Source organism: Herpailurus yagouaroundi, unplaced genomic scaffold (genome assembly GCF_014898765.1).
Source record: "Herpailurus yagouaroundi ecotype Mexico unplaced genomic scaffold, PumYag 29, whole genome shotgun sequence".
In the NCBI taxonomy this organism is placed as follows: domain Eukaryota; kingdom Metazoa; phylum Chordata; class Mammalia; order Carnivora; family Felidae; genus Herpailurus; species Herpailurus yagouaroundi.
In genome coordinates, this window is record NW_024412377.1 from 13,224,425 (window position 1) to 13,236,491 (window position 12,067).

At 44.6% G+C, this 12,067-nt stretch overlaps 1 long non-coding RNA gene across 1 annotated transcript; it reads left to right on the top strand.

Moving 5' to 3' along the window:
* The first annotated feature begins 3,707 nt into the window (after positions 1–3,707).
* On the top strand, positions 3,708–11,429 carry LOC121042928 (uncharacterized). Its single transcript, XR_005796543.1, has 3 exons — positions 3,708–3,771; positions 6,750–6,839; positions 10,875–11,429. It is a non-coding gene; the product is annotated as an uncharacterized LOC121042928 (long non-coding RNA).
* Positions 11,430–12,067: the final 638 nt, after the last annotated feature.

The following is a 12,067-nucleotide window of genomic DNA, read 5'->3' on the forward strand; positions in this document are numbered from 1 at the left end:
ATGACTAAAATTAAAAAAAACCTACAATACCAAGTGTTGGGGTAAGAATATGGAGCAACTGGAACTCTAATACATTGTTGAAAGGAATGAGTTCGAGCCCCGCGTCGGGCTCTGTGCTGACAGCTCGGAGTCTGAAGCCTGCTTCGGATTCTGTGTCTCCCTCTGTCTCTGTCCCTCCCCTGCATGTCTCTGTCTCTGTCTCTGTCTCTGTCTCTCTCTCTTTCAAAAATAAACAAACATTAAAAAAAAAATCCCAAGCCTAGATATTTACCCAAGAAAATGACAATACAGGTCTATTAAGAAAAAACTTATATTAAGCACGTTCACAGAGTGTTTATTTGTTGTATAGACCTTGTAGACTGGAGACAACCCAAGTGTTTGTTCATCCATAGGAGAGTAGCTAAACTATGATATATTCATACAATGGATGCTGCACAGCAATTAAAAAAAAATTCATTGCAGTACTAAATATCATCTAAGACTATACTCAAAGAGGAAGAAATACAAAGGATAATTACTTTCAGGGGAGACTTTTTTTCTTTTTGCTAAGCGTGTCATCAAGAAAAGACACAGCAGGGAGAGAAAAGACTTCCAGACTGGCTCTGAACTTGGAGTCTGACAGTTGTTGATCTGAGGCAGGTCTCTGGCTGTCCTTGCTTGATGTCCTGGTTCCTATCAACTAACTGGGCTCCAATTTGGGGACCTGGTTATTTGACGCTGGGAAGATTGTCAAACTTTACTTTGGACGAATGGGGCTAATAGTGCACGCTACCTGACTCCTGGGAGCGTTGCCAAGACCCGTAAGAAGACAGGACTCAGACGATGAACGGCTCTGGAGAGCTGATCTTGGATTACTTATTTCCACTGCGGCCCAGAGGGCAAGCTACAGTCTGCTAAATTCACCCTTTCTCAGACAAGAACATTCCACGTTTGGTTCCACATTTTAAAGGCCCTCCTGAAGGACTTTTATGCCTCATTTCATTAACAGGGCTGTGTTATTTTTGAACATTGGGGCACATCAGAAGTATGGTCATTTATTGATCAGACTTAGAGGGAAAGGAAGAGTTTGAAGAGCTTGCAGGAAGCCTGTGGTGTCAATTTGAGATCCATTTATATCTGATCCAAGTTGAGTAAATGAAAGTGAGACTTAAAAATATAAAGCTATTCTCTTTCTCAGTTTCCAACTACGGCCAGGATGCCTGGGTCCTGGTTTTGTTTTGTTTTGTTTTATTTTTTCAGCTTCTTTAGTTCATCCTTTTCTTCAGTTCCAGCAAAAGCCAACTTGTCTTTCTCAGACATTTGGTTCTGTTACTTCCTCTTCCTTGGTCCTCAATTCCAAAAGCATCCTTGTTTGTCTGGAATAACATGGCATCATGTCCGAGGGGTAAGGTGATCAGAAAGTCCCTGCAAGTCCTCTCTGCCTTTTGGAGGTTGAAAAAATGAGAAAGAAAGGTGAGAAAAAAATGGACAGAGATGAGAGCCAGATGCTGGGGGAGCATTTCTCATAAGTAGTGACCTCCTGATAAGTTTATAGAGTTTATAGGTCTTCTCTTGCAACGTGATAGCGATTGAGACTGTCCCGTGAGAACAGAGGTTGTTCATTTAATTGAAGAAGTACGTTAAGGCAGGGAATCACTTTAAAAACTGATACAATTTCTTCGACTTTAAATATATGTGTGTGTGTGTGTGTGTGTGTGTGTATACACGTATATACATGTATATACACGTATATATATATGTGTGTATATACACGTATATACACGTATATATATATATATATACACGTATATATATATGTGTATATACGTGTATATACACACACACACACACATACATATATATGATATGTTGAAGACCTGTTTGGTTTTGAGTTTAGGTCCGCTGATTGGAGTATAGTGCCATTTTGCTTGGTAAATAATATTCCCTAATATACTACCTAAGAGTCTCCTTATAATGGAGAATTTAAGGACACCGTGAGACAACCAAAGTACACAATCCTTCTAGGTGTTTTTTAAGTTTATTTATTTTTTTTTAATTTTTTTTTAACGTTTTATTTATTTTTGGGACAGAGATAGAGCATGAACGGAGGAGGGGCAGAGAGAGAGGGAGACACAGAATCAGAAGCAGGCTCCAGGCTCCGAACCATCAGCCCAGAGCCCAACGCAGGGCTCGAACTCACGGACCGCAAGATCGTGACCTGAGCTGAAGTCGGACGCTTAACCGACTGAGCTACCCAGGGGCCCCTAACTTTATTTATTTAATTTGAGGTGGGGAGGGGCAGGGAGAGAGGGAGAGAGAGAGAATCCCAAGTAAGCTCTGCAATGTCAGCACAGAACATGATGTGGGGCTCAAACTCAAGAACTGTGAAATCGTAACCTGAGCTGAAATCAAGAGTCAGACGCTTAACCGACTGAGCCACCCAGGCTCCTCGATCTTTCTGGATTTTTGGGAACTTCCCTCACTTCCAGTCATTTATGGCTTTCTCCCATATTTTCTTTGACAGCAATGGTTATTGTCTCAATTTCATTCCATCTTTGCACAGTATTCTGTGTTTCCATTGAAAAGAATACTCTTTCCTCTTATACGCCTGTTTCGTTACTTTTCATAATAGTAAGCTTTACCGATGGATTTGAGAGTGTTGTAATATTAACCCAAGGAGTTGGTTAAGCAGAGGTACTTTTCCTCTGCTCTATGGTTTGCAGAACTGATTGTGCTTCCAGATTTGAAAAGTGGAGGCCTTGGTGCACCGTCATAGCATAAATATGGTGCCTGCTTTATATGACCTGAGGTAGTCTGGTGAAAATACCTTAGGGTCCACATCTTAACTGCAGTGATAGGAAGTACGTGAAATTCCACCACAGACTTCTTGTGACTTTACCATAAGCATTGCCTTATACAGGTATTCTCCTTGAAACTAATTAAGTTTAGTTTAATTAGTTTAATTTTAAACTCATTTTGACCATCATTACCCAGCTTTATCATTAAGGTATTCTTTGAATTATCACTCTTATTGTTGAATCAGTTTTACTGCCAGGAAGAGCTTGGGAAGACTAAAAGCTTCAAGGGAGAGAAAGAGTGCTAAACATAGAGAGTTGCCCAAAGAATTGTCTTCTTCATGAACCTGCCCAACGCTGGCCCTGACTAGGACCACTTTAGCTAATAAATGAGAACAGTCTAGAAATTTTGAGGCTCTACCATTTTCCAGCTCTGTGCTAGCTTCTGGGGATGCAAAGGGGTGCTGAGTGATGAACTCTGTAAATATTTACTAGCACACTCCCGGTCCAGAGTTTTAGGGAAGGCATACGTGGAACCATGAGGTTTGATTACAGAGGACCTTACACAGTGCTTGACAGAAGTAAGGATGGAGCAAGTCATTTCTGGCCGGGGGACTTGTGGAAGGACTCCAGAAGTTTACACTTGGGCTGGGTCTTGGAGGGTGAGTATGTGTTTGTCAGACCAGGACGATGGGGTAGGGCACCCAGGCAGAGGGAGAGCAGTAACACGGACTACTTAGTGAATGGACATGTCATGCCTGAGCAACTGTTTGCTTATAGGGTAAGCATGGTATGAGGTTGTATGAGTCAGGGTTCTCCAGAGAAACTGAAGCAGTAGACTGTGTGTGTCCACACATGCATGCACACACACACACACACACACACACACACACACACACGTATGAGAGAGAGACAGAGAGAGAGAGAGAGAGAGAGATCTTCTAAGGAATTAACTCATGCAGTTTTGGAGGCTGAGAAGCCCCGAGATCTTCAGCAGGTAAGCTAGAGACCCAGGAGAGCCAATGCTATAGCTCCAGTTCAAGTCTGAAGGCCTGGGAACAGGAGAGCTGATGCTGTAGGTTCAGTCCAAATGTCTGACCAAATATCTGAGCACCCCGTGGCCCAGTCAAGTTGACATATAAAGCTAACTATCACAGGAATCGTAGGTGAAATCTTTGCTCTCTTCTCCTGATACAAGTTAGAATGTGGGACACCTCTCTCCAACCTAGATGGACTCTTCCCCATTGGGACTGACAGTCTATAAACACGGCTGAGTTGCCATTAACCCAAACCATGTAGGTCAATGAAGATGCCTCAAGTGGCCATGACTTCTACTGAGAATTCAAGAACATTTTCTAAAAATGTGATCTTTCAGGGGCTTAGTGTCCATTTATATCAACTGGTAATATTTGTAGGATTAAATGTGTAGGATTAAAATTACATTGAAACAAAGCACTGGCAATTTGGGGGACTATTTTCATATCATAAATGTTGATTTGTTGAGCTGTTCTTGGAAACCTATGCACACCCCTCCCCACAAATATCCGTGCCTTTTTGCTAAATATTGCACAACCAGCTAAATTAGAATATTCCCTCACTCTGCACTGTGACCAGCTCGAGCATTTGGAATTTAATAATGGGCAGTGACTTATTTAGTCAAAAACTTAAGGCAGCTGCAAACTCATTCTATACTTAGAAGGAGTAATAGCCAAATTCCTCATTTGGGCTGTGTCCTTTGAGCTGTAGGTATTTAGTGACAATTAGAATGATGGCAATTATAATAATAGCCAACCTGTGTCAATTATTGATGGTCAAGTTGCTTTGTGTTGATTAAATTTGCATTCTAATTTTATGGGTAGATAAACAGACTTACTGGATTTTAAACTTCAGTTATATTGGCACATCTAATTCCCTAAGATGCTAGACTGTCTCTATCTGCTTTTATTAATGTTGATAGTGAACCTGAATGATTGCTAGTTCAAGGTGGATTTCACTATGTCTACATTATCCACTGTACCTATCGATTAAATTAGTCGACTGCTATTAGCGAGATTTCAAAATAACTTCTTTGTGTCAGTGAGAGGAGGGCTACTTCTTCAGGGGTTTGTGGATAGCTCATGGATGCAGATGACTTCTGGAAAGGTAATTATCTGGATTATTCATGGAGCATGTTATTTCTATATTTCTATGTAGAAAAATAAGTATAATCCTAAGAGGGAAAAGACACAGGCATATACACAGAAAGGGGCTGAGATCTGCTCACTGTTTTGTCCGGGCCATAGGCTGATGGTAAAAATGTAGCTTTAGTCAGCTTTTGGTTATAGCTTTGAGTCATTTACATTCTGCTTACCTGGTTACAGCGCTAGGACCTGGACCCAGTGACAGATCCCCCATCGCAAGTTAAGATGATCATTTGGTCGTACTCGGATGAAACAAACTCAGAGACAGTGGAGGAAATTCCCCATCCCCGGAGGAAGCTTGGGGGTCATAACATCCTGTAGACACACGCTAGGGCGCATCCGATCCCCTAGAACTCCCAGATACACAGTCTGTGCTGAGGGCAGGAAGGTGTCCTTTGCTCACCTGTGTCTGTTTTTAACAGTTTACAAAACCTTTTGTAAGAACAAAGAGTATAAAACACACTGGGCTGACTGAGGAGAAACAAATACGCATGTTGAACGTGGTGAGCATTCTGCTGTGTGCTCAGCATGAGATATCCCAGCTCTGAGTGGGAAAATAAATAATGCCATTCCTTGAAAACCACTGGAAGGAGAATGTGGGGGAGGAATACGTAGACGAAGACTCCCATAACTGTCAAGTTCTCACTGAGAATTCATTCATTCATTCACTCACTCTTACAGCCAATAATGATTAAGCTCATATAAACGCCAGGCACCCTGATCACAACCGGAAAGATAATTCAGAAGAGTTAATCTCTGCCCTCATGAGGTTATAGTGGGGGTAAGGAAAGGGGGAGTAGACAGCAGGAAACAAGGTTTGTTTATAGTTCTACAGAAGAGACACGGTAGGCCACGGCTGTAGATCAGTCTTATGAGCAACCTAATCTAGATCGTTTCCAGAAGAGCTTTCCCAAGCAGGTTAAATGTAAAGCCAGGTCAGAAAAGTGAGTCAAAGTTAAAAGGGAAAAGGGTGGTAGGAGGAAGCATGGGAGGAGCTGGACAGGTGGGAGGAATCTCATGGTGCCTAATTTTCGTGGAATTAATTGGCAGGAAGTTAATTTTAATAGCTTGCCTTTCGGAGACCTTACCAAGTGCCACCGTGTGTGCTGAGAGCTTTATGAACATTGTCACAATTAATCCCTTATAGCGACCTCTGGGAGGTAAATATTATTATTCCCAATTGAAGAAAGGCAAGGTCTAGAGAAGTCCAACGACAGTAAGGGGAAGAAAAGGAAGCAAGGTTTAATGTCCACGTGACATTTAAAAGGGAGAAAGAGAGAGAAAGGCAAGAAGTTATAGATGGTAGGCATCCTTAATCTCAAGCAGCGTTGGCTGTCTTTTCTCACACTCCATGTCTGGACTCGGTCCACCCACGTGTGAAGGGTGTCTTTTGCTGAGTCTGGGACTCTAGCAGCTGATGCTAAAAGAGAGTTTTGTGCTTCTCTAAACTATCCTCTTGGTTGGAGCTGCTGTAATAGGATACCAAATGATGAAAATTTATTTCTCACAGTTCTGGGGGTTGGGAAGTTTGAGGTCAGGGTGCCAGCCAGGAAGAAGGAAAGGAAAGGAAAGGAAAGGAAAGGAAAGGAAAGGAAAGGAAAGGAAAGGAAAGGAAAGGAAAGGAAAGGAAAGGAGGAAGGAAAGAAGGAAGGAAGGAAGAAAAGAAGAAAGAAGGAAAGGAAGGAAGGAAGGAGGAGAGAAAGAATCTTTTTTTCCATATGGAAATTGAATTCTAAACCCCCTTCCTTATTTGTTGTTAAATTCACAATACTATCATCCCCCTTTTAAAAATCAGTTCATGGAGTTTTGGAGACTTGCCAACTTGACCGGCGGGCACGGTTGGGCCATCCCAGGACTTCCGGCTCTTTCTGCATCAACCACCCCAGTGAGTCTGCTTATTTCCTTCTGGCGGCTTGTCCTGCACTTTTGGGGAGCAGTCATACCTCAAGTTTGGGGGTGCACAGTTATCCCAAGGGGTGAAAGAAGCAGATTTCAGCGCATCTAGTTCCTCTTTAGCTAAATAGATCATCATTTAACGGATAGCCAAGACAACTCACTGTTAATCTGTCCTACTTCGGCTTTTAAAAAATGAGCAAAGAGAGCATTTTATTAGCACAAATGTGTGTCAGTTTCAGACTTATGACGACTTTAACTAGAAACAGCAAATAATAAAACGAAGCGATTTTGAGCCACACAAATGCGAACTTGGAAGGCGCACGTGACACTTGTCATTGCTTGTCGACCTTGGCAATCTCCTTACACTGTTGATTTGCTTTGGGTGCCCAGCACTGAGAAAAATCCTGAGTGACACAGCTAAATAATAGCGGGTTGTAAACATTTAGGAAACACCTCATCTTGCAGTCTTGGGATACTTTCCAATTAAAATGAATCCAGAAACTTGGGAGAGGGATAGCAGGAAACGTTTGTTTCAAAGTGACCGAGCCACCCGGACACCCCATTTTAACCATTTTTAAGTGTACAAATCAGTGGCATTAAGTACATTCACAAGGTCGTGCCACTGTCACCGCTATCCCCTACTTTGCTGTGGTTTTTAAATGCAGTTTATTTATTTATTTTGAGGGAGAGAGAGAGAGAGAGAAAGAGAGGGAGCAGGGGAGGGGCAGAGAGAGAGGGAGAGAGAGAGAGAATCCCCAGCAGGTTCTGTGCTGTCCACAAAGTCCGATGTGGGACTCGATCTCGTGAACAGTGAGATCATGACCTGAGCCGAAATCAAGAGTCAGACGCATCACCGACTGAGCCACCAGGTGCCCCTCCCTGACTTTGTTTTTGAAAGTTATTCCCAAGGGTCTATGTCAGGACACTTTGAAAGAGGCACGTGTGATATTAGTCATTATCTGAAAGCCATCATTTGTACGACTGCTTTTAATATTATTAATACTTATTATTAATTATTAATACTTGAGCTCACATCAATCCCAATGTTGATTAACCTCTTCAATTTAAACTTGACTCCCCCCGCCCCCCCCCCCCCAAGATTAGAATTCTTCTGGATTGTCATGTCCTGGTAGTATTGCCAAGAAGATTCGGAACCATCGGGGACGCCGGGATATGGAACTTGCGATCTGACCTGATCCCTCGCTAGTGTCTTCAAGACTTTAATTAGCTTTTACCCTAATTTCTTTAGTTAGTATCTCACCCGGTCCCTGAGCTGGTCTAATGACCTGAAGCCTCATCAGCTTCTTTCCGAAGAAAACCAGAACATTCACTCCTGTGACATTCTTTTGTACGTTTTTTTTTTTTTTTTTTTGGTCAGAACAGAAAAAAATGGAGTAAAAAATCAACCACCTCATTCTTTTATAGACACAAGAAATAATAATTGTTGATGAAAAGGTCCCATGGTACTGAGGTTCATTTTCACAACAGCCTCATGAGGGTGTTGTTATTGCCGTTGTAGAGATGGTGAGACGGTAGCACAGAGAGGTTAAGCAGCCTGCTGCAGGGGCACACAGCGAGGTGGGTGCACAGCAGGAACACAAGTCCAGGCAGCCGGCTCCAGGGCCCACGCCAAACCCCTGAGCCCCAGGACCCTCCCACTGAGAGCCACTTTTCTTGGGAGACCACCGTGCCTCCTCCCTGGAACTCCAGCATCTGGGGAAAATGTGTGTCACCGACAAGCAAGGCACAGGCGGACTGGGCACAAGGTTGTTCTGAGCGATCCCCACCGAGAGAACTGCGTCTGTGGGCTAGGAGAACAGGTGGTGTAGGCAAGTCGGGGCAGGACCAGCTGTGTAGACCGGAGGGCCCTGGGCAAAAAGGAAATGCAGGTCTCTTTATTCAACAATTCCTAGGAATTTAAGAGTGACTGCAGAGCATCGACTCAGGTGCAGGGAGGGCCCTTTGGAGCGGGAGACCCTGCGTGGCCGTGTGGTCTCCCATGGAGCCTCCTGGCGGGGCTGGGGTGGGGGCTCCCCTACCCCAGAAGGAACTGTGGCCGTGTGTTTCTGGTGAGCGAGTCTGGATCAGAAGCTGATGTTGGGGGAGGCTCTTGAGAGAGTCCTTATCAAGGCATAACTCAGCGCATGACGAGTCTGAGATGGCAGCTAGATCCGTATCGTGCCAGTCGGCATCAGTGCCTGAGGGAGGGTTTGCCGGCCGCGTGGACATAAGCAGAGACACAGCTATTAAAACTGGGAGCTGGCTTAGAGAGATTAATTTGATTTATTTTATTTTTAACTCCTTTATTTTGTAAACAAAATTAAGACCCAGAAGAGTGGTGGAGGGGGGGGATGTCTAATAGAGAAAGTTCTAGAACTAGAACCCTAGTATCTAGCTACTAGCTCACCACGTCTTTCTCGTCTGTGACGCACCTTTTTCCCTGATGCTGGAGTTCTGGGGCGGATTCATGGTGGTCTCTCAGGAGGAGGGGTTCTCAGTGGGAGGGTCCTGTGGCTCAGGGGCTTGGTGGGGACCCTGGAGCCGGCTGCTTAACCTCTCCGTGCTATCTCATTATCCGGACCATGAGATGACAAGAGTATTCTCGTAGGTCTTTTGTGAGGATTGTAAGAAGTAATACACCTAGAGGGATTAGCATAAAGAAGTCAATACTCAGTGTGTGCGTCCTCCAAAATTCACACTGTCATGTCCTAACCCCCAGGGTGATTCTCTTAGGAAGTGGGGCCTTTGGCGGCTCATTGGGTTTAGATGAGCTCCCAAAGGTAGGAGCCCTGTGATGGATTCTCGTCCTTATCAGAAGAGGCAGAGACACCAGAATTTTTTGTCTTGTGCTTTTCTCTCTGCCAAGTTCGGACACAGCAAGAACGTGGTAGTCTACAAACCAGAGAGGCGGGTCTCACCAGACACAGATCAGCACAGATACCTTGCTCTTGGACTTCCCAGCCTCCAGAAGTGAGAAAGGAATGTCTGTTGTTTAAGCCACCTGGTCGATGGCTTTTTGTTAGGGCAGCTGGATCTGACTAAGACAATAAGCATCGGCTACTACTGCTTGGAGACAATAGAATTGGCCGCCACTTGGTCCCGGCAGGTTACCCAGCGACTCCAAGTTGCTTCCTACATATACAATGGAAACAATTGTAGGTACCTTCCAAGCTCCCAATGAATGCTTAGCACGCCATCTGACAGATTAGGCAAACAGAATAACAGCAGTTTTCAGCCATATTCGTTGTTACCTAAAATCCCAAGGTCTAGAACAACCAAGTTTTTACAAAGAGGACCTGCTTTTCATTAATCAGAGGCTAAAAAGAGGACCCGAAGGCCCATCTCCCGCCATGCGGCCCCCTGGGACCGCTCATCCTGGGACCCATAAGTCAGTGATGCATCAGGGTTGAGCCGCTGAGCTAAGTCCCCTTAAATGGGTCATGCACCCCTAAGGCTGTTGAATACATCTCATTTCTAAAATGCCTGTTGATCGTTGACCCTAAAAGCTATCAGACTAGCAGGGGAAAAATAAAAGCAAGGATAACAAACAACCGGACCTGTGACATCTGGCTAGCTGGGTAAGATAGTGTCAGGAGAGAATGCGGTTTATAACATTTACAGACAGGGCTTAGGTCCAGCTGGCTCCAACTGGCTGAGGTGTCCCTGTTGGGGGCCCAGTGGGTGGTGTTTGCAAAATGACCTTGAAACCAGCCTGGGGTGGGGGGGGGAACCCTGCTTGACAATCATGACTAATATGTGTAAAATTCAAAAGCATTTGGTGGATCTGAATTCACTTCAAGGTTATTTTAAAAAAAACAAAAAACCTCAGAAAATACTAAGGATGAAAGCAGCAGTTTCTAGGCTAGTTAGAAAAGGAGAATTGTGAGTGAGACCAGGACAAAACAAAACAAAACACTTCAATTAAGATTATTTTTCTCTGTTGGGAGATGTGATTTTAAAACAATGACACATCCTGCTTACATCAGCTGTTAAAAATAACATCTGGGGTGTTTTTTTTTTTTAGTCTCTCCTGGGCATAAGCTATGAAACGAACCACCTTTGTACATAGAGCAACTTCTTTGGAGGAAAAGGGAGGCTGGAATTTCAGAGTGTGGCTAAATAATGCAGAACCCCGCTGACAGCCTGGAAGATTCATCCTACCGGGATTGCGTCCCCCTCCCTCCCTTCCACGATTTCACACAGTTCCAAGCGCGTGTCTTGTACACCCTTGTGCTCCAGTCCCCGGAGGGAGGCAGAGAGGAGAAAGCTCCATGTTGGAGGGTCTGTTCTCTCACTCTTTGCTGTGCAACCCCGAGCAACTTGTGTCTTCCGTTTGCTGAGGCCGCAACCAGAATGATTGCTACTAAGTAGGGAGCTAACCAACCAGATACGTAACCTTGAAACTCCCAGACGAAATTTCACGAGAGACTTAATGCTTGTGTTAACAGTCTTCCAGAAGTCTTGTTCCAGTCCGAGGACAGCTTCTAAAATTTTGACTGCCGTCTGTTTGGCAAACATAGACTGGATAGTTGAGCAAGGTGCAACACGAGAATAATGTCTGGGAACTTGTTAGAAATGCGCATTCTTGGGGCGCCTGGGTGGCGCAGTCGGTTAAGCGTCCGACTTCAGCCAGGTCACGATCTCGCGGTCCGTGAGTTCGAGCCCCGCGTCGGGCTCTGGGCTGATGGCTCGGAGCCTGGAGCCTGTTTCCGATTCTGTGTCTCCCTCTCTCTCTGCCCCTCGCCCGTTCATGCTCTGTCTCTCTCTGTCCCCAAAATAAATAAAAACGTTGGAAAAGAAATGCGCATTCTCGGGCCCCAGGCGCACTGATTCGGAAGCTCAGGGGACGGGGCCCAGGAATCTGTGTTTTCACTGCCATCTGTGAGATTCTGGCACGCGCCGATGGCTGTTTTCCATAATTTCCGCATTTCCGGGCCGTGTCGTTTTACTGAATTGTTTATTCTATGTAACATTTGGTGACAAGTCCTCTGACTGACTTCCCTATAGAGTTTGGGTTTTCAAGTATGACCCCCCACTGCTGGAACCCCATGCCACAAGCGCTCTCCAACTTGACAACGTCGTAAGCCATTTTCCCGGGAGCACCTTAAACATGCGGTTTCTCCCCAAAGACGCGAAGGCTGTGATGAAGGAGGAGGACAAAGTTCCGTCAAACAGTGTGCGAGACAGGCCGATGTGCAGATTATTTATGAATTACGG